Below are 20902 nucleotides of genomic sequence, written 5' to 3'. Positions count from 1 at the left end.
TCATTACGTATTGCTTAAGGTAAAGTTGACTTATGGTGTCATCACTTATGCTCATTCTCTCTCACAAAAACAAAAGTTTGAATGACAAACAACATCAACTGCTAAAATATCCTTCAAACAGTATTATATTAAAATTATAAAAATATCAATATTAATGAGAAAAAAAATACTTATTATAATTATATATTATTTACTTGATATTTTGTGAAAATTAGTGTGCTATAAATCTATAGACTGACTGATGTGGTAGATTTGATGTTATTGTCTCAGTTGTTTATGGTTAGATAAACTACTCAAGTAAATACTGTACTGTCCTGTATATGGTTGTTTAAAATGCATTCAAGTTTACAGTTATTAACCATAATTTATCGTCTATTTTGAGATGTAGATTGCAGAATTTGATTACCTAAGATGCATAAATGGAATGGATTATCGCAAACTATTGAAAAAGATTCTGACTGCAAGCAGTAAATTTTTATTTTATTTTACTTGCTTTGTACAGTAATTCCTGGAGAGTTTAAAAGTACTGTACAGTATGGTACAGTATAGGTACATGATAGTCATTACTATGAACCTGAACAATGTGAAATTAACCATGGTTGTTGCAATGGTGTTGTATTATCTACATCAGTGATAAGTTTCTTAGCAACTGTACTGTACTTAAAGATTTTTTATTTATTTAAAATAAATGCCTTTTAGTTCAGGCTTACTACAGTACAACTCTTTTCTTGGCTTATATTTTTATAAACGGAATTTTATAATCAAATGCTTCCCCTTTGAATTAGAATTTGTGCTCATGCCTGTGCAGAAGCATAGCCATTGTTATTAAACTGCCATTGCATGTTTGAACCTTATTTAGTTTTTGTTGTTTTATGAAATAAGAAACCCTTCATTGCTTCATTTGATTTCTTCCTTTTTATGTTATAATAACGTGCATGATCATCCATGATTTTTTTTCTTTAAATATACTTCATGTACAGTATTTGATATTTCCTTATATTCCAGTTTCATTAGATATTTTTATCCCTGTTCATTATGCAGTATTCATGATGTTCCTGTTTGATTATCCTTGTAATATTTATTACCTTCAGTACAGAACATGTATATCATACATTCATTATAGATCAGGGCAAAATGTTGATTTACTATACTGTATGGAAGTAGAAAAGAGGAGTGTTCCTGCTTTTGTTTAATAAGCTGGACTAAGCCTTGGCTTCATTTTCTCAGATGTGGATGACTCGGCAGACTTGGCACACAGTTCAATCATCCGTGAGCATTGGAGATCATGCTTTCTCCCAGATGGAGGAAGACATAGACAAGCAGCGCCTTCTAGGTGGTCAGCCATCATATGCCACAGCTGATCCAGAGACTGCCTCTATGACCTCTGACCTCCAGCACAAGCAGAAGGTAGCTAGGTTAAGGTCTTCAGTAGAGTATTATATAAATCTTTAATTACAGTTAATGAATACAATCAACACCATGGTGTTTAAAAGCACTACACGAGAGGTGTTAAACCTAGTTAGCTCAACTAATTGCCAAGGCAGAAAAAGCATCAGGATGATGCTGTCACTGTACAGTAGTCTTCCACTTTATGCATGCAACTGAGGCCTGGGGTCAATTTGTAGCATAGCAGCTGATTGGTTAGTGGACAAACACACAAAAAGTCACTACAATTCTTCAGTATTTCATCAGTGATATTTTCTTCTGATATTTCAAGGATAATAACTTTTATTTGTTGATCCTGATAATTTTCACACTTGGGAAGCCAAAAATTAACATCCAACCACACTTCGTTAGAAACCACTGCTTTAGAGTCACCTTAAAGTTCACCAAGGAAGGTGAAACCATTAAAAATTCTTATAATTCTGTCATTATTGATGATTATCATACTCAGTTCTGAGTGATAGTGAAAGAGAGAGAGAATATTTATACATGATACTATACTTGGTTTTCTTAAGGTTGTCTCTGACTTTTTTATTGTCCTGTCTTTGATGACAATAACCCTGAGCATAACATCACCTGTCAATTTGGTGACCAGTTAGTTATAAAAGACTGTGCACTATCAGCTTTACTCATTAGAGTTCTTTATATGTCATTAATAACAATGATTCATTCACAGTTGTAAAAGTTTTTCAACCATATCTTTTCCTTCATTTTAATGAAACTAATTGAGCACATCCAAAATGCCAAAGGAGAATTTTCCAGATGCACCTTATCCATCCCATTATGCTGTAAATAGAGTAAACTTGCTAGACATAAAAACAATTTTAGTTTTGCCAGGAAATACTGCAATTGGATGTCTTTGTATTTGCCTAATGTACCATTTTTCAATAGAACCCTTAATTCTTAGCCCAGCCATTTGTTTTCTATTATTGCAAAGGAGGGAGGGCAGACTTTAAACTAAACATACTGAAGTTTTGTTGAAACACACCGCAATTAATGTTTTCCTGTACATTGGTGGTAAGCTTACCGTTCAATTAATTAGTGATACCATTATTTTTAATTATTTCATCATTATTATTCTCTCTTTTCTTATAAAAATGGTTTATTTGAAATAATTTATTAGCTCAAGGAGGAGGCTATTGCCCCATTGCCCCTCCTTTTGGGTATGCCTATGATGTTATCTACATTTCAAAACTGTGTACTCTTTTAGTTGCCTCATTCAGCAACTGGAACAATTTTAGGATCTCTTCTGTGAGCTGCACTCCCAAAAACAAAAGCAATTATTAATTTACAAAAATGGAGCTTTGATTGTACAGTTTTATGTCATACTTCAATGTACAAGTTGTACCATACTGCAATGCATAGTTCTATGACATACTGTATTACAATGTAGTTACACCAAGTCCCTTTGCCCCATAAAATACATTGCTTATACATAAATTCAATGGGATTTTATAGAAAATATATATTATAACACTGCTTAAAACATTGAAACCGTCCTCGACTGGCGTAAAGTTCTCATCCTCAATCCTTCACCCTCTATGGCCTTTAAGTTGAAATACAAAGTTTTGCTTTATGCTGGATAACCAGAAGGCTCACAGGCACTCGTTGATTCTGGTCCTCTATCCACATAGCGGCGTCTTCTCTATCTTCTTAATCATGGAACTTGAGTACGACTTGTCTTTGTTGCACTTATGAAGTACCACTTCCAGCACTAGCCTTAATCTTGTCCGTGCTGGTCAGATAGTATGCATTGTTGTGGGGATTAGGCCTAATGCTACACCAATGTCCTATACGTTCACCTTTCTCAAAACGGTTTAAAACCTCCATTTTCATAGCAAGGCTAATGGTCTTGTGTTGCTTCTTCACAACACTTGATGGGCGCTTAGGAGCCACTTGAAATGGTTACAGTACAGTATTTATATAAAAAACACTAAAGCAGCATATATGCTGTGGAAGCTTAACAAAGACTGAGAAATGCCTGGGGGCCTCTCGACAACGTTATAACAAATCGGTTGGGTCGTAAAACAACATTTGTCGGAATCATGGGTATCTAAAGAGTAGCAGCGTTATGCGAAACAACGTTATCTGGGACAACGTTAGCGAGGACTGGGTTTATATGGCTGATTGTGTATTATAGGCAACTTAGAAGATTCACTCACACAATTAATGGCTCGAGACTCAAAGATATTCAAACTTTATTAAACCTGGCCTCAACTAAGTCCATCATAAGGGTCTTTAAAAGTAACAGTCACCACTTAAACCAGAAGTCAACAAGTTATGACATCATTAGTGTGCATTTCCCTCACCTGCCAGATGGCTTGCTTTATTGGATTCAGGCATCATTCATTTAGTCCCAACCATGATTTCCTCAATACAGATGTTCTCTCAGGCAGGATTCTCCTGCACATGGGAAAGGACACAGATCTAGGTTCTGTACCCTATTATTGAGCACTAGTCTAACAAGGCATATCCACACAGTACTCAATATTTTATATTATTTGAGAGTTCCTCTTTTCACTTGATGCAAATCATAGAAACTGAAACACATCTAGAGCATTACTGCTTTGGTAGTTCCTTTCTGTTTAAGTAGAATATATTGTACACTACAAGCATGTGCATATTCTCCTACTTCATGTGAGCTGCAGTGTGCATGAACCTTGTAAGTACCAAAGTAAAAAACTTTATTACACCAAAACAAAGCAATTACAGTATATTTAAGCTAAATTTCTTTTATCATTGCCACAGGTATGAGGCGTCTGTTGCGGCGGGCCAAAAACGAGGACCTGGTGAAGTGTCTGGGATTGGTTGTCTGTACAAGTGTGGTGTGGACAAATTTGAGATGACCTGTGGTCATATTCATTGGCAAATGGTTTAAATTCAATGAAATAAATTTGGATAAGATACGTTACTTGCATTAGTTCAAATATTACCTGGTGTGTAAAATATTTCAGTAAACATAATAGGAAGTAGAAAGGATGTATAAATACTTAGAAATAAATGGAAACATTATCTCGTTATGTTAATATCCTTTTAACACCCTCTCACGATTTACTTTAGGCAAAATCCTGTTAACAATAATTATTTAAATTCACTGACGTGGAATGTAAAAACTGAGGACCATCTTTCCCTTCACTTGTCAAAACCAAGATGGCCAATATGCACAGAACCTGTTTTCCATCCTCCGTGCTGCCTCACAGCTACCATGCGAACTACAGTCTCGAGCTTTGTTTCAATGTGATGCATCTGCCTCTCATAAATAACATTATTACAGGTTGTACCTCTCTAGTCCGGCATTCTGTGGTCGGAGCGATTTTGGTTGCCCAATAGCCAACATCCTGATGTAACTCAAATGTAATTTTAGTTACCGTACCATCACTTCACTTTGGAAGCAGAATTATGGTAGCATTAAAGATAAATGAAATAGTATTTTAACCGTATTACTTTTTCTTATTTATTTATTTCCTATCTTGTGTTTTTATGCTTTATGTAGGGTGTTTGGGGTGATGGTCGGAAATTTCCATGGTCGGCACGGTCAGGTCGAGGTTGCGGACTAGAAAGGTACAACTTGTATTAATTATTGTATAACCTTGTCATTGCTGTGATACTCTGCCATTATCGATGAGTGGAAAACATTATTGTTCAGATTTTGCTCTGTTTTGTGACTGTGAAGTGTTCAGTGTAACTCTAACTTTAAAAATGGCTACCTCCATCAACAAGAGCCTCGGTGGGGACATGCGGCGATGACCAGGCTGGCTACTATTTAGTGTAGGATCGTTTTTTCTTTGTCAGTGTATGTGTCTGTGTGTCGTAGAGGTCAGGAACGTATCCCATTGAAACGCATGTTCAAGGCTCTTGATTTACGTTGATTCAATTTATATTAGGGTCTTCAGGAGGCATAACCCTGTTGTGAGTCTGAGGATACCTGTATTGAGAAATCACTAAATGCAGACTGTACTCTTATTATGCAGCAGAATGTATTTATTCAAAGTTGCTTCTCCCTGATCCCTTTCCTATGTAAAGCAATACAAATTTTGTATTGCTTTACTCCTTATTCACTATTAAATTTTTCGTAGCACAAACTTCCAGACTCATTCCCTAACTTTGATAACTTTTGGTCACCCACTATGGTAGTTATTTCATGAATACACATCCTTCTACTCTGACTATTGGAGGTTTCAAGGTGTAACATAATTAATAAAGTGCTCCTGTACTGTATTTCCAAATGTTCATACCGAATTATGGAAGTGAGGACATAATCACCATGTTCTCTGGCTAATACCTATATTATACATAACTTTCAGTAAAAATTTTGCAAGATTTTTCTGCTTTATATATCGAACTCAAATTATAAATTTAGATTGTAGCATGGTGCTCATTGAGTAATCAGTGTTGCAGGAAAATTTTTTCAGGCTTTGGAAATTATCCTTTCTTTGATGAGTAATTGATGGATAAAGGGCTTTTGTATATTAATTTTACTCCAATGTGCTGTGTGTATTTATAATGCTGGATATGACATAATTGGTATATATTTTCAGGCTCTATATACCTAATCCACTTGCTGGACCCACTTGTGCGAGGAGACTATGTGGTCATCTACTTCACACCATCACAGGGACGAAAACCATCCATCCCTCTCCTGGATCAGACAGGTCCCAGTTCTTGAGTACAAGTGAGTTGGAATTTAGATTTTTGTGTAGCCTCAAAATATGATTACCTTGATATCCCAAGTGATAATAAAGATCATTTGAACAGGATGCAACTTTAACCCATTTATTGGTGAGCAGAATCTTGTCAGTTCAAACATTTGTGCTTTTTGCAGGAGTAGTTGTGATTATGCCTGCCAGTATCATCGAAATGGTTTCTTTTGATTATTGAGCTGATGATAAACAAAGTAATAATAAATAATAAATTCTATATACAGTACAGTACTGTACAGTATAATAAAGTGTAAAAATAGATATGCATTCCATAACCAGTTTTGTATTGCATTATATGAGGTTTACTCAATTTCCTGTGCACTTTCTATACTTTCTCTCCCTTTCTTAAGTTTCTTCCTGGTCATACCAAAGCACATGGAGCTCAAAGGAACAATAATATATTGATAGATAGTGCACAATATTATTAAAACCTGGGTGATGTTCCTCAGTGTTCACTAAGGCAACTCCGGGTACTACTTTTCATGCTGATTAAGGATCTTGGTTCAGAATTTAGTATTTGAGTAATTAATGTTGATCAATGACTTTAATAATTAAAGGTATTTAGAATACTTAAAAAGTCAATTAAGCTGTGCCCCTAAGTTTTAAATCACCTTTATATACATTTTCTTCTTAAAATATAGACTATACTGTATATCTTTACTATAATATATTACTATAATATAGTAAAGATAGTCTAACTCTGTATTATATAAACACGTTAGTTTACACTTTCCTCCAAAATATCAATTTATGTAAAATACGCCTGACCAATACCTTATAGTTTTCCGCACTTGGGGTCATAAGAGGGATATTGTTTAAATTTAATATAAAGGTGACGTGCCTCTACATTCACTAAGCTACACCAGGTGATGTTTTTCTATGTTCACTATACACCCAGGGTGATGTTTCACGTTCACTAAGGCGGCCGGGTGATGTTTCTCACATTCACTAAGGCAACATCGGGTGATGTTTCTCTACATTCACTAAGGCCACCAGGTGATCTTTCACATTCACTAAGGCAACATCAGTTGATGTTTTCACATTCACTAAGGCGACACTGGGTGATCTTTCTCTACATTCACTAACACACCGGTGATGTTTCTCTCACATTCACTGCATCTGGTGATTCTATGCCTACTAACGACACGGGTGATGTTTACATTCACTAAAGGCACACTGGGTGATGTTTCACATTCACTAAGGCAACATCGGTGATGTTTCACGCTCATTCGCTATGACACCAGGTGATCTTTCTCACATTCACTACAACATCGGGTGATCTTTCTACATTCACTAAGGCGACACCGGGTGATGTCTTTTACGTTCACTAAAGGAGACCGTGATGTTTCTCTACATTCACTAAGGCGACACCGGGTGATGTTTCTCTACATTCACTAAGGCGACACAGGGATGCTTTCTCTACATTCACTAAAGGCACACCGGTGATGTTCTCTACGCTCACTAAGCGACACCGGTATTCTCTACATTCACTACGACTCGGTGATGTTTCACGTTCACTAAGGCGACACCGTGATGTTTCTCTTACATTCACTAAGCGACACCGGTGATGTTTTCACATTCACTAAGGCAACATCGGGTGATGCTTCTACGTTCACTAAAGCGACACCAGGTGATCTTTCTTACATTCACTAAGGCAACATCGTGATCTTTCTACATTCACTAAGGCAACACCGGTGATGTTTCACGCTCACAAAGGCGACCCCGTGATGTTTCTACGCTTCACTAATGCACCCCGGTGATGTTTCTCTATGTTCACTATAAGCACACACGGGTGATGTTTTCTATATTCACTAGGGCGACACCGGTGATGTTTTCATATTCACAAGGCGACATCGTGTGATGTTTCTCTGTTCACTAAGCACACCCGGTGATGTTTTCATATTCACTAAGGCGACACTGGGTGATGTTTCTCTATGTTCACTAAGGCATGGTGATGTTTCTTCACTTTCACTAAGGCATGGGTGATGTTTTCATTTACTAAGGCGACACGGGTGATGTTTTCACGTTCACTAACACACCCCAGGTGATGTTTCTCTACATTCACTAAAGACGACACTGGGTGATGTTTCTCCATGTTCACTAGGCATGACCCGGTGATTTGTCTATGTTCACTAAGTGACCCTGATTGATGTTACTACATTCACCCAAGGCTTACACGGTGATGTTTCTATGTTCACTAAAGCGACCCGGGTGATGTTTCTCTATGTTCACTAAAGGACCCCGTGATGTTTTTTCTACACTCATATGACCCAGGTGATGTTTCTCTATGTTCACTAAACAACCCGGGTGATGTTTTCTTCACGTTCACTAAGGCGCACCGGGTGATGTGTTCTCACATTTACAAAGGCTACACCGGTGATGTTTCTATGTTCACTATACACCCCGGTGATGTTTTCTACGTTCACTAAGGCGACCCGGTGATGTTTCACATTTACAAAGGTGACACGGGTGATGTTTCTATGTTCACTAGGTGACCCCGGTGATGTTTCTCTATGTTCACTAAGGCAACCTCGTGATGTTTCTCTACGTTCACTAAAGCGACCCTGGGTGATGTTTCTCTACATTCACAAAGGCGACACCCGGTGATGTCTCTACATTCACTAGGCGCACCACGGGTGATGCTTTATGTTCACTAAGGCGAATTGGGTGATGTTTCACATTCACAAAGGTGACCCGGTGATTCTCCATGTTCACTATATGACACTGATGTTTCTCTACATTCACAGAAGACATCACTGGCCGTTCCCTTGGACTCTTCAGAAGGCTGACCTTGTTGATCACTGCACTGTTATCAACAAGAGCACCAGGGCTGCCCACCACCCTGGTCTCATGGCTCACTGATTTCTTGAGTGGACACGCCAGGCAGTGAGTGCATCAGGCTTCATCTCATTCCAACACCTCACCTGCGGTGTTCCCCAGGGGACCAAGATGGGACCACTGTGCTTCCTCATCTGATCAACGACTCTCTATCGGACACCTCACAGGTGGAAGTACATGGATGACTGCACTGTGGGGTTTCAGTGGACAACACCGCACCAGACTACTTCATCGCAACAAGGCACCCTGGACAGGGGTACAGGCATGGACCACGGAGAACAAGGTCACCATCAACCACACCAAAACCGTAGTCATATTCATCAATGCCACCACTCCAGTGCAAGCCCAAGCAGTCACAGTGGATGCCCATTCTCTCCAGCTGGTGCAGTCTGCCAAACTCCTGGGTGTACCATAGACAACAAACTTGACTGGAGGCCCATGATAAATAACACAGTCAGCAGCCTCAGATTGTCTCTACATGCTACGATGACTTAGGTCACTTGGGACACCCATGCCAGAGCTGAGGACCATCTACAACGCCTTTATTCTCCCAAACTAACGATCGTCACCAGCCTAGTTCTCAACTCCACCCAACAACGTCAGCTAGAGGAGGCACAGAAAATGCAGAATCATCATGCTCGGCGAGAATACTCCGCTACACCAACTCTCTCTCTCTAATGCCATCCCTCAGTGACCTCCACCACCAAGCACTGGAAGGGTTTGGCAGTGGATTACTGCACCACCTCGTCATTGCCACCTGCAGCCCCCCACTCATCTCACAAGAGTCCGCCAGTACAACAAAATTCAGCCCATAAGAGCCGACTTCGATAGATATAAGAACAGCACCATCCCATCTATTGTTAAAATAATAAACAACTCCTGATTTATGTACTGTACAGCCCTGTAAATGTATTCAATGCATATTATATCATTATGTCTAAATCAAATGTAAGTCTGTATATTTTCAGCCACCGGCTGCAACTCTATTAATAAACCGTTTACAGTGACCCTCGTTTAACTAACACCTCGGTTAACGTAATTTCGATTAACGAACTGCCTTCCATAAAGATCTTCAATTGTTAACAAAGTTCTTACGAACCGACCTCAACATGTTTTCAGCTTGCACTGACCGGGCAACCAGCTTTAGTATCAGTCCGCCAATACATTAATCGGTTCTAGGGCTTAAATTCTTACTATTTTAGTAAATATCAAGAAGTTTATACTATTCAATAATTTAAAAGTTTAATATTCAATTTTTAGTCATTTAACAATTATTGAACATAATTGAAGGTAAAGTGACTAGTTTAAGCGCTGCATCCAGCCTTCTAACACAGCAAACAGGAGTTAGTCTTCTGTTTTCACTGGAGGTAACATCTTGCTTGAGACTCTCTTCAACTAAACGCTTTTTCTGTGTTTCCGCCAAATTATTGGTCATTTTGAAATATATTTACATATTGACAATATATAATGCAGTGCAGTGTTGATTTAAAGAAAATAATCTTGAATTACACCAGAGAGCTAAAATTTATGGGTGAAATGGCGCCATAGGGTGACTTCTCTTCCAACCCCAATGCCTTCTTCTTTTCCTTCTCCTCCAACCCCCATTCTAAATCCCATCATCATCATCATCATCCAGAGCCTTCTACATACACACCTCAAAGTAAGTGAACTTTTCTACCATTTTTGTTGAATTTAGGAAATTTTCTGTGAGCTGGAACCAATATCCAAAAACCCATTGAAACAATGGTTTCGGATAACTAACGACCTTCTGGAGCAGATTGAGTTTGTTAACGGAGGGTCACTGTATTATTATTATTAAGGCAACCCTGGGTGATGTTTCTACATTCACAAAGGCGCACCGGTGATGTTTTCTATGTTCACTGAGGCGACACCGGTGATGTTTCTCTGCATTCACTAAGGCGACCCGGGTGATGTTTCTCTATGTTCACTAAGGCGACCCCGGTGATGTTCTTCTCTACGTTCACTAAGGCAACCCTGGGTGATGTTTCTCTACATTCACAAAGGCAACCCGGGTGATGTTTCTCATGTTCACTAAAAGCACCCCGGTGATGCTTCTCACGTTCACTAAGGCGACCCCAACCCCAGGTGATTTTTCTCTTATGTTCACTAAAGCGATCCAGGGTGATTTTTCTGTTCACTAATGCACCCCGGTGAGGTTTCTACATTCACTAAGGCGACCCCGGGTGATGTTTCTCTACATTCACTAAGGCGACACTGGGTGATGTTTCTCTATGTTCACTAAAGATGACCCTGGGTGATGTTTCTTCACATTCACTAAGGCGACACTGGGTGATGTTTCTATGTTCACTAAGGCGACCCCGGTGATGTTTCTCTACATTCACTAAGGCTACACTGTGATGTTTTCTGTGTTCACTAAAGCTGACCCTGGTGATGTTTCTGTAATGAGACAAACTCACCAGAAGAGGATATTAAATTTAGGTAGAATATTTATAGTAGGAGGATGTAAAGACAGGAAGTTTAGAGCGTGTCTCGAGGGTGTGGGGGGTGACTACGTATATTAACTCGGGCTCAGTACAAGTGTAATATATAAAACACAAATGAGTGTTACAACTTTATTTTACTAGTTCCATAGGGGTAATTAATGGGGGGGATTTGTACACAGGGTATGGTAGACTATGATATGATCGCTAACTTCACAAGTCGAATGGGCACTTCACTAAGTCGATCGTTGGGAGGTCCAGGATCACTGCACTTCTACCGCCTACACAGCCAGCACTTAATGTTATACGTTGAATTGACAGCACTCTGTCGATGGACCCGCTGAGACCTCGTTGCCTTTAGCGACGGACTTCTTTTGATGAGCGGACAGGGGCGTGGTTGGGCCTCCTTGGTTATCAGACTCGAGGTGAGGGAGCTCCAACCCCCATATATTGGAGGAGCCGAGGGTGACCTCTCCTACTTAAGTGGGTGTGTCTTGACCAGGTTGTTGGGTTGGGTAACAGGGTGCTGGCGATTAGCGGGTCCTTCATCTCCTTGGATCAGGTCTGACAGTTGTTTGCCCAGGTGAGGTCATGTCACAGGACAGTAGTGCTTTGTAATTATTACTGCCTGGGTCTTCCACAGGTGTGATTTTTAGGCCGGGGTCAGGTCTTGACCTGCAGTGTGTCAATCTGTTGTGTTAGGGTACCACTCGGTCTGTACTGTACTTGCTGTTATATGTGATGTAATTCTGGGCTGTAAGCTTTGGTCTGATATTCAATCATTACATTTCACATTCACTAAGGTACCCCGGGTGATGTTTCCTTACATTCACTAAAGCGACACCGGTGATGTTTCTTCATGTTTCTAAGGCGACCCCGGCCATGTTTCTCTATGTTTACAGCTTAATGCGGCCATGTTTTTCTACATTCACTAAAGCTTACCCGGTGATGTTTCTTATGTTCACTAAGGCAACCCCGGTGATGTTTCTCTATGTTCATCTAAGGCGACCCCGGTGATGTTTCTCTATGTTCACTAAGGCAACCCCAGGTGATGTTTCTATGTTCACTATGGCGATCCCGGCTGGTGTTTCTTCATGTTCACTAAGGCGACGTTTTCAAAGTTCTTAATTTTTGCAGCATATTTTTAATGTTCAGGTGACAATATACTTTGTATTGATATTTGTTTAATTGGCAACTCAACTCACATGTAATCTTTGTCTCGAGACTTGTGTCTCGTGGTCAGGTATTCGCCTATACTTACACACTCAACCATCCTCCGAGTCGACAGATGCAGTTCGGGCAGTCAACCAGCCTACTCACATGCAGTATAAGTGGCTGCTTGACAGTATGTCAGGAAAGATTGCAGCCATGCAGTTATAGCCTGTAACCCACAGCCTCATCACTTATGCTCTTTATTTTTCTTATTTTATAGTTTTTATTATATTTCCATATTTCTAAGCCACAGTAAGGTACAGTGTATTGTAATGATTTTTCCACAACTTTCATAGTTTCACTACAGTTGCTGGTAACAATATACCATATTTTTACGGCTTAAAAGACGCACTTTTATGACAAAAAATATACCTCGAAAATACCATCGTCTTCCAGGATGCTAGTCGATGAGTTAGCAGAGGTTTTTGAAATCAGCCTTACAAAGACTGTTACCTCATTACAGTACTTAACAATTACAAGTATTCTCTATACAGTACTATAAAACTATTGATTTAACTAATATTGTTGATATATTGCAAAAAAAAAAAAATCCTTGCTGCTGTGTGGTTTGTTTACTGATGGCAGTGATGAGGCAGTGCCATCTATTGAGGAATGCTAAAAGGTTGTCTGCTGGTCTCAAATGCAGGAATGTTTGTTTCTTTATATGTAGGCTCTCATATTTGGATACCCATTTAGACTGTAAAAACCCCACAAAATTAAATCTTTCAGAATTTAAATACAACTCGTCATCCAAGTAAAACACACACACTGTAGTGAGTTTCTCCCCCTAAACGCTGTTTGTCGCCGGAGACCATTGAATTCCCCAGTGTATGCCCCCGTGGTCTAGGTCAACCAAGCGCGCCCGGGGCGGGGATCAACTACTAAGCCACGCCCCTATATTTAAGACCTGACCTCGTGGTGACCTGCCTCACCCTACTGCAAGCAAAAGCACCACCTCTCCTCCGCCGCTGTCTGGCGGCCCTCCCGCCCGGCGAGCATAGCGACCCACAAGCTGTCCTTCTCTGAGCATCCTCACCAACCAGCTCTCTGTACATCACGCTTGTAACCATGCTGCCTTCCTTAGACACCAAGCTGTATTGGACATCAATACAACATGTATACAGAGAGCACATTGTCAGTTTCCTTTCTCCATCCCATCCTGAGTGTGAACCCCTTCAACCCACAACACAACCAACATTGGCTGTCCTTATGTTTTCAACTTTTATTACCACTGGTGGGTAGATATTTTTTAATTAGAAACATCAATTAAAATATACATGAACAGTAAATAAGTGTTGCTTTCATATTCTTATGTAGAGTAATGATGATATGTTTACACATTGGCGCACTTACATACGATCTCTCTTTTTTTTCCTTAATGGTTAGCTACTTCCATTGTTCCATTTATTAACATTAAATAACATTACTTAAAACAACCATACTGATTTTACTACAGCTACAACCAGGGTCTTATTTTCTTCAGTTTTATATGTAGAACCAATCAGTCACTGGTTTTAAATAACAAAAACAATGATGTGTTTTAATATTTTATTGTTAATGAATTGTATTGTTCAATTTTGCACATAAACAATAATTCAATCAAAAAGAAATTCAGAAACACTAATTAAAACATATGAACAGTAAATAAGTGTTGCTTTCATATTCTTATGTAGAGTAATGATACGTTTACACATGTGCTCACTTACATACACAACCTCACTTTTTTTACCCTAATTGTTACTACTTCCCATTAAGTCTCGCACAAAAAACAACACACAAAACAACTGTATTAATTTTTCTACATTAATTTTAATGTTTTTAATGGAGGACTTTTATATTCAGTTTATAATTATGTAGAGACCCATCAGTCACTGTTTGCAAAAACTAGTTGTTTTTACATTTATATTTTGTTTTTAAATAAAGATTTTTTGTTTTATATAGGCGTTGATATTTATGTTTACCATGCTACCTTCACTGTTGGAAATATTTCCCATCAGTTGTCATAACGACAAAAAACAAGAAAAAGAATGTAAACACTACAGCCCCTAAGATGTGGAGGTGACCAGGTGTATAAAATGAGTGCTGTATTAAAGATTTCACCTTCTTATACAGATTTTTTTAAATTGATGAAAATTTCGACTTATAAGCAGTTCTAAGTGATGATATTCCAAAGAGGTGTGTGTACTTGTGCCAAAGGGCTGTATATCAAGCAACGTTACACTGGTGTAGGTATGGCAGCTAATGTACCAAACAAGGAGGCACTACAGTCTGGGAAGATATTGGAAGCATAATGTGTTGTCTAATGGTAGACCCTGCTGCTATCAGACCAAGCCCCCAGGTTGATATCTGACTTTCTGCAGGGTCTCAATAGTTTCTCTTATTGACAAAATACAAATACATACAGGTATATTGTTTCTCACTTGATATTTTTTAATTTTTGTACTTTTTATTATTATTATTATTATTATTATTATTATTATTATTATTATTATTATTATTATTATTATTATTATTATTATTATTATTACTACTACTACTACTACTACTACTACTACAGGTTGACCATCAAAAATCCAGTGCATCGATAAACCAGAACCTTCAGTTTTCGGCATGGATTTGGGGGCATTTTCAAATATTTCTTTGTTTATTTAATGAAGATATATGTTTTTAGCTCATAAAATTCATACAAATTACCGGCCAGAATATAATTTACATTGCTGGAATTCTTACAATTTGATGATCATTTGAAAAAACATCATAGATTTCATCAGACATACAAAATTTTAGATATAATGTTTATCTGAATAAATATGTTATCTTTTGTGCAAAATATATGACATTTATATTCAAAAATATTCCTAGTTCAAGGAATCCAGCAATGTCAATTATATTTCCTTACTTCAGTCTGAGGTATTATTTATTACTAAAAGGTAAATAGTCTGGTTTTCCAACACATTTATCGGGAGGAGAAACCCGTCCGACCATCGGCACGGTGTGAAAAATATTTTTTTTTATTAACTGAAGATATTTGTTTAGCTCACAAAATTCATACAAATTACCCAGAAGCCAGAATATACATCTAATTGCTGGAATTTTATACTATATGACGACCTTGAATATAAACATCATAGATTTTGCATTGTAATATAGGCCTACAAATTTTAGATATACGTTTACCTGAATAAATATGTTATCTTTTGTGCAAAATATACGACATTTATATTCGAAATATTCCCTGGTCTTACAAGGAATCCAGCAATGTCAATTATATTATCTAACTTATGTTTAATTTTCTTTGTTTAAAAGGACTGTACAGGTAGTCATTTTCTGTTAAACTTATACAGCAAATATAACCATCAGTTTTCCTCAACATTGAAAATCCGCACTCCTCAGGTCGAGGTTTTGATTTTGATAGTCAACCTAGTATTATTATTATTATTATTATTATTATTATTATTATTAACACACACATTACTATTACTTCGCCCCTTTCTAGGCCCCAAAATGTCAAAGGGACCTGTGCCCAGGTAATGCAAACCATAATTTTTTTTTTAGGAATTTCATTTCAAAACTGAGGGTACGCTTTCCACGATACAGCGTCTTCCAAGCCGAAAACACGGTACTAGTGGCTGGGCTGGCGAGTTGACCATGTGGTTTATAGCCAAGGCCTTGACCATATTTCCACACACACACACCCATGCTCCTTCATTTTCTGTTCTATATAAACAAAAAAAGTATGTCTGTGTGTGTGTGTGTTTGTTTGTTTGTGTGTATGTGTGTCATACATTGAGAATTCCAAAACTACTTTACTGATCTGTAGTGATGATGGATGGTGTTATATGTAGTGATGATGATGGATGGTGTTATATGTAGTGATGATGATGGATAATAGTATGTACAGTAGTGATGATGATGGATGGTGTTATATGTACAGTAGTGATGATGGATGATGTTATATGTAATGATGATGGATGTTGTTATATGTAGTGATGAGTGCGCGGTGAAAGTGATGATAGGTGGTGTTATCGGTAGTGATGATGGATGAAGAGTATGTAGGATGGATGATGGTAAGATATGGTGATGATTAGACAATAAAAGAATATCAGTTTAATGCTAAAAATACTTTGCTGTACCATTGCGTGAAAACATGGTGGAACTTTATACACACCGCTAATGAACTATTGATGGAAGCAAAGTTTTGGGGACCGAACAGGAGACAATGGAGCCTCACGAAGATGGCGCTCCTACCGGTTTAGCGGATGTGCCGCCTGCTGAGCAAACAGCGCGGATAGTCGGTCACAGAAAGGGAATCCCGTCTCGATGCTAACAGAAAGTGAATACGGATAATCGGTCATACAGGAAACAGATCAGGAAAGTGAATCCTGCCCACGCTAACAGAAAGCTAACAGCGATGAGTCGCAGGAAACAGATCAGAAAGAGAATCCATTTTAATGCTTCAGAGAGAGCGAATAGCGGACCGCCACATGGGTCATAGGTGATTAGGAAAGGGAATCCTGCTTAATGCTGCATGATAGCAAAACAGCAGAAAGGCCTTCTTAGAAAAATGTACTGACTGCCAGATGAAATTGCCTTGAATGTTAATATAGAGCTATGGACCAATCAAGAAAGAATACACGTGGCATCTGTTTCTATAAGAGCAGCATTTAACTATAACAATGAGATAGAATATGAAAAGTATCCTCTGTTGTCATTGGCAATATGGATAAGAAATGAACACTGCAGTGCAAAGAAGTCAAGGAAAAATCTGCTGGACTAAAGGGTTTCATGGGAAAGTACGTACTGCCAAATTTGGAAAAACCACTATTAACCATTAGCACTGTATGGAATAACATTAAGAGCTAAAAACATCTTCTTGGAGTGTATACTCAAGCACAATTCATGCTTTCTCCAGATGATATCTGGAGCCATAAGAGAAGTTCATGATAGGTATTTTAATATCTTAAAGTCCAGGGTCAAGTCTATCACAAAGCAAGATCCTCTCTTACCACTGTGATGAGCAGGCAAAGTTTCTCCAACCCATTTCATGGGAGATCATGAAAAAGCAGACTACTATCATGTGGTAATATTCAAGGTGTCATATGATATTTGTCGATTCTATCCAAGAACTTGCATAGGGTTTAAATTGATGGCGGCAGTCATTTAAAAAATGCCCTGGAAAATATGCCTTCTGGACGAAAGTACAAAGTCAGGATCAGCTAAGACACAGTCCCTAGGGGGTGAACATGTGGGCAAGATTCCATCGCTCAAAGTTGATGAAGTAGCCAGTCCTGATTTTATCGTCAAGAATTTGAGAAATCTAGACATCATACTCAAAAATGAGAGATTTGTAGCTCACAAGAAGAGCATGGTTACAGTACCGAAGCTGCCAATACTGACAGGAAAAGTTGAAGAGAGGACGTTTATACTAAGGATAATTCTTTATCACCACTTGACTGCCATTTGAGTTCGCCACTTCAGTTCCTGGTTAGTGAGCTTTTGTCATGAATTATCTGGCGTGCCGGTGGACAGTCCCTTAAAGATGGTTGGCCTAAACCTGGTGTTTCTTGCTTCTCTATGGATAGTTCTATGTTGGATGTCGAGAGAACTACAAAAATCTGTATATACTTTTTACTAATGGGTAAAAACCAAAAAATGTATTCACCTAATCACAGTGAGATAAATGTGAGTTCCTAGATAGTATCCTCCCATTGCCTAGCGAAAGAGCAGCGATTCCGCTAGTATTATACTATATTTCATTTATTTGTAAGCCACATTAGAGTATTGTCATGATTTTTCAACAACATACCCATGCTCTTAATTTTCTAATTTTATAGTTTTATATTTTCTTTATTTCTAAGCCACATCATTTATAGAGTGGAATAAGTGTTATTTAAAAAGCATTTTTTGAGGGGGGGGGTGGGGGGAAGTATGCCCGGTGGGTCTTACGTCGCCTGGGCTTTAAGGGTAAACTACCATGAATCCATTATAGCTCTTGCATAGTTTTCTCCGGTAACTTAATTTTTCATATTTCACAGGTACAAGAAACACCTAAAAGCATTTTACATCGTTCACCCCACCTTGTGGACCAAGATAATGACCTGGTGGTTTACAACTTTTATGGCACCACAGATAAAGCACAAGGTTGTTAACTTTTCTGTCATCACTTTCCAATATAAAAACCATTTTAAATATTATGAATTATAATATTTTTGTTGTTGGTTTTTGATACAGTATTGATGATCCCATTTCTCCCTAGGTTCACTCAGTACCAGGTGTGGAATACTTGTATGACATTATTGACCCAGATCAGCTAGAAATACCAGCCTACATCACCGAACATGACATGACGGTATGTAATTTCATCTTCATAGTGTTTGTATGTCTATAAAGAACATATTCTCCTTTGTTGTTTGTCTCACCATGTAGGTAATTGCTCAAATTATGGTGCATAAACAATTTCTTTAACTTTTAGATCCAATAATGAATTTGGGGGGGGTCTCCAGTCCCTTACCTTATGGAGTATCTATGTAATCTAATTTTGTGAATGTGTAAAATAAAAACTTATCTTGCAGTAGCCATTTCCAATAAATGCTGTCAATGACACTATTTTTTATCTTATGATCCCAGTATGAATAAAATTCTTCCTTAGCCCAAAGAAGACCTGTCCCATATAGTAAAACCCCTATAATTTGTACTACTCAAATTCAAAATCACTCATAATTCATATTGTTTTGCTGTTACAAAATATATACTGTACAGTATTACAAATTTTTAAATATGAGAGATATTTCAAAATATTATGATATACAGTGGTCCCTCGATTAACGAACGGTTCAATTAACAAAATTTCAGTTTACGAATTAGCTCCCATAAGGATTTTCAGTTCCGTTGAAGAAAAAACTTCGATTAACGACAGCCTTACGAAAAACACGCTTTGTTGTGCGCATCAGCTTATCAGCTAGTCCGCCAATACAGTAATTGGTTCTATGTTTACATTTGTTTCCAGTGGAGTAAATATCAAGAAAGTTGTGCTCTTGAATATTTTTGTATTTTTTATACGTATTAAAATTATTGGTCGGTCATTCTGAAATTTAGTTAACATGTTGATAATATATATACAGTACAGGGAACAGTTTTTGTGTGCCCTTCAGCTGATCGAATCACCCACCTACGTTTCTCAGTTTAACTTTGTTTACAGTGGAGAGAACATCGAGTTTGTTGGTCTCTTGAATATTTTTGCATATTTCATTAAAATTATTGGTCATTCTGAAATTTAGTAAACATATTGATAATATACAGTGCAGAAATTTTATGAAACACAAAGAAGGCATTAGAACCAATGCTATTTGTAAAGAATATGACATGTCATCATTGACTGCCTCAACAATCAGCTGTTCGATATGTTAACAAAGCTGCCGGGAATATTACATACACCCCTCAAAGTAAGTTAAAATTCAGTATTCTATTGTTTTTTTATTTATTATTGTACAATATACTGTATAGTGCAGTGTTGTATTTAGTTTATATTTAATGCTTTTTTAATTTTATTACCGGTATACAGTAGTACCCCGATTTACGCGGTCAATTGAACCCACATTATGGGTAATCACAGAAGTGAACAAAATATGAAACATATGGGATGAATTCCATTAGAGATCAGTCTTAATTTCAAACCCACTTTTTCCTGCAATAAATATATGTTAGTAAAAATAACATCTAAATTTTAAGATGGTATGCTCTGCCACAAATTATTATTTAAAGAACATAGTCGCCAGGTTAGCGTCCATTCAAATAATGGACCAAATCCCCCCCTCTTCTCCAGCTCACTGGCTCCCTACTCCTCTGAGAAAATGATTTTGGGTGAAACACTAGATTTTAATTGCCAGTAATAAACACACCCAGACTAAAGTTAGGATAATATAATTTGATATCGGAATTATGGTAATAGGAATGCATTTTAATGTAAACTTCATATATTTTGCAAGCCAAAAAGATAAATACTTGTTTTGTAAATTATTACATTTTGACTTAAAAATTTGTATGTGTCCAAAATATTTATATTCAAATGATCATACCTATATTGTATAAATCTATAATGTAAATTATATTCTGATCCAGTAATTTGTATGAATTTTATGAGCCAAACAAATATCTTCAGTTAATAAAAAAAAATATTCTTCACATGACACTATCTGTCAATCAAAGCACCTCAACAGCAATACGTAAATCGGGAACGAAGTACAACAT

The 20902-nt window shown here is 37.7% G+C and overlaps 1 pseudogene; it reads left to right on the top strand.

Annotated features, from left to right (window-relative positions):
* The first annotated feature begins 1227 nt into the window (after nt 1-1227).
* LOC121880359 lies at nt 1228-19544 on the top strand (annotated as a pseudogene).
* Nucleotides 19545-20902: the final 1358 nt, after the last annotated feature.

The sequence above is a fragment of the Homarus americanus genome, unplaced genomic scaffold (genome assembly GCF_018991925.1).
Source record: "Homarus americanus isolate GMGI-L3 unplaced genomic scaffold, GMGI_Hamer_2.0 scaffold31203, whole genome shotgun sequence".
Taxonomy (NCBI): Eukaryota; Metazoa; Arthropoda; class Malacostraca; order Decapoda; family Nephropidae; genus Homarus; species Homarus americanus.
The sequence above is the reverse complement of the archived record's forward strand: the minus strand, read 5'-3'. Positions and strand labels throughout refer to the sequence as shown.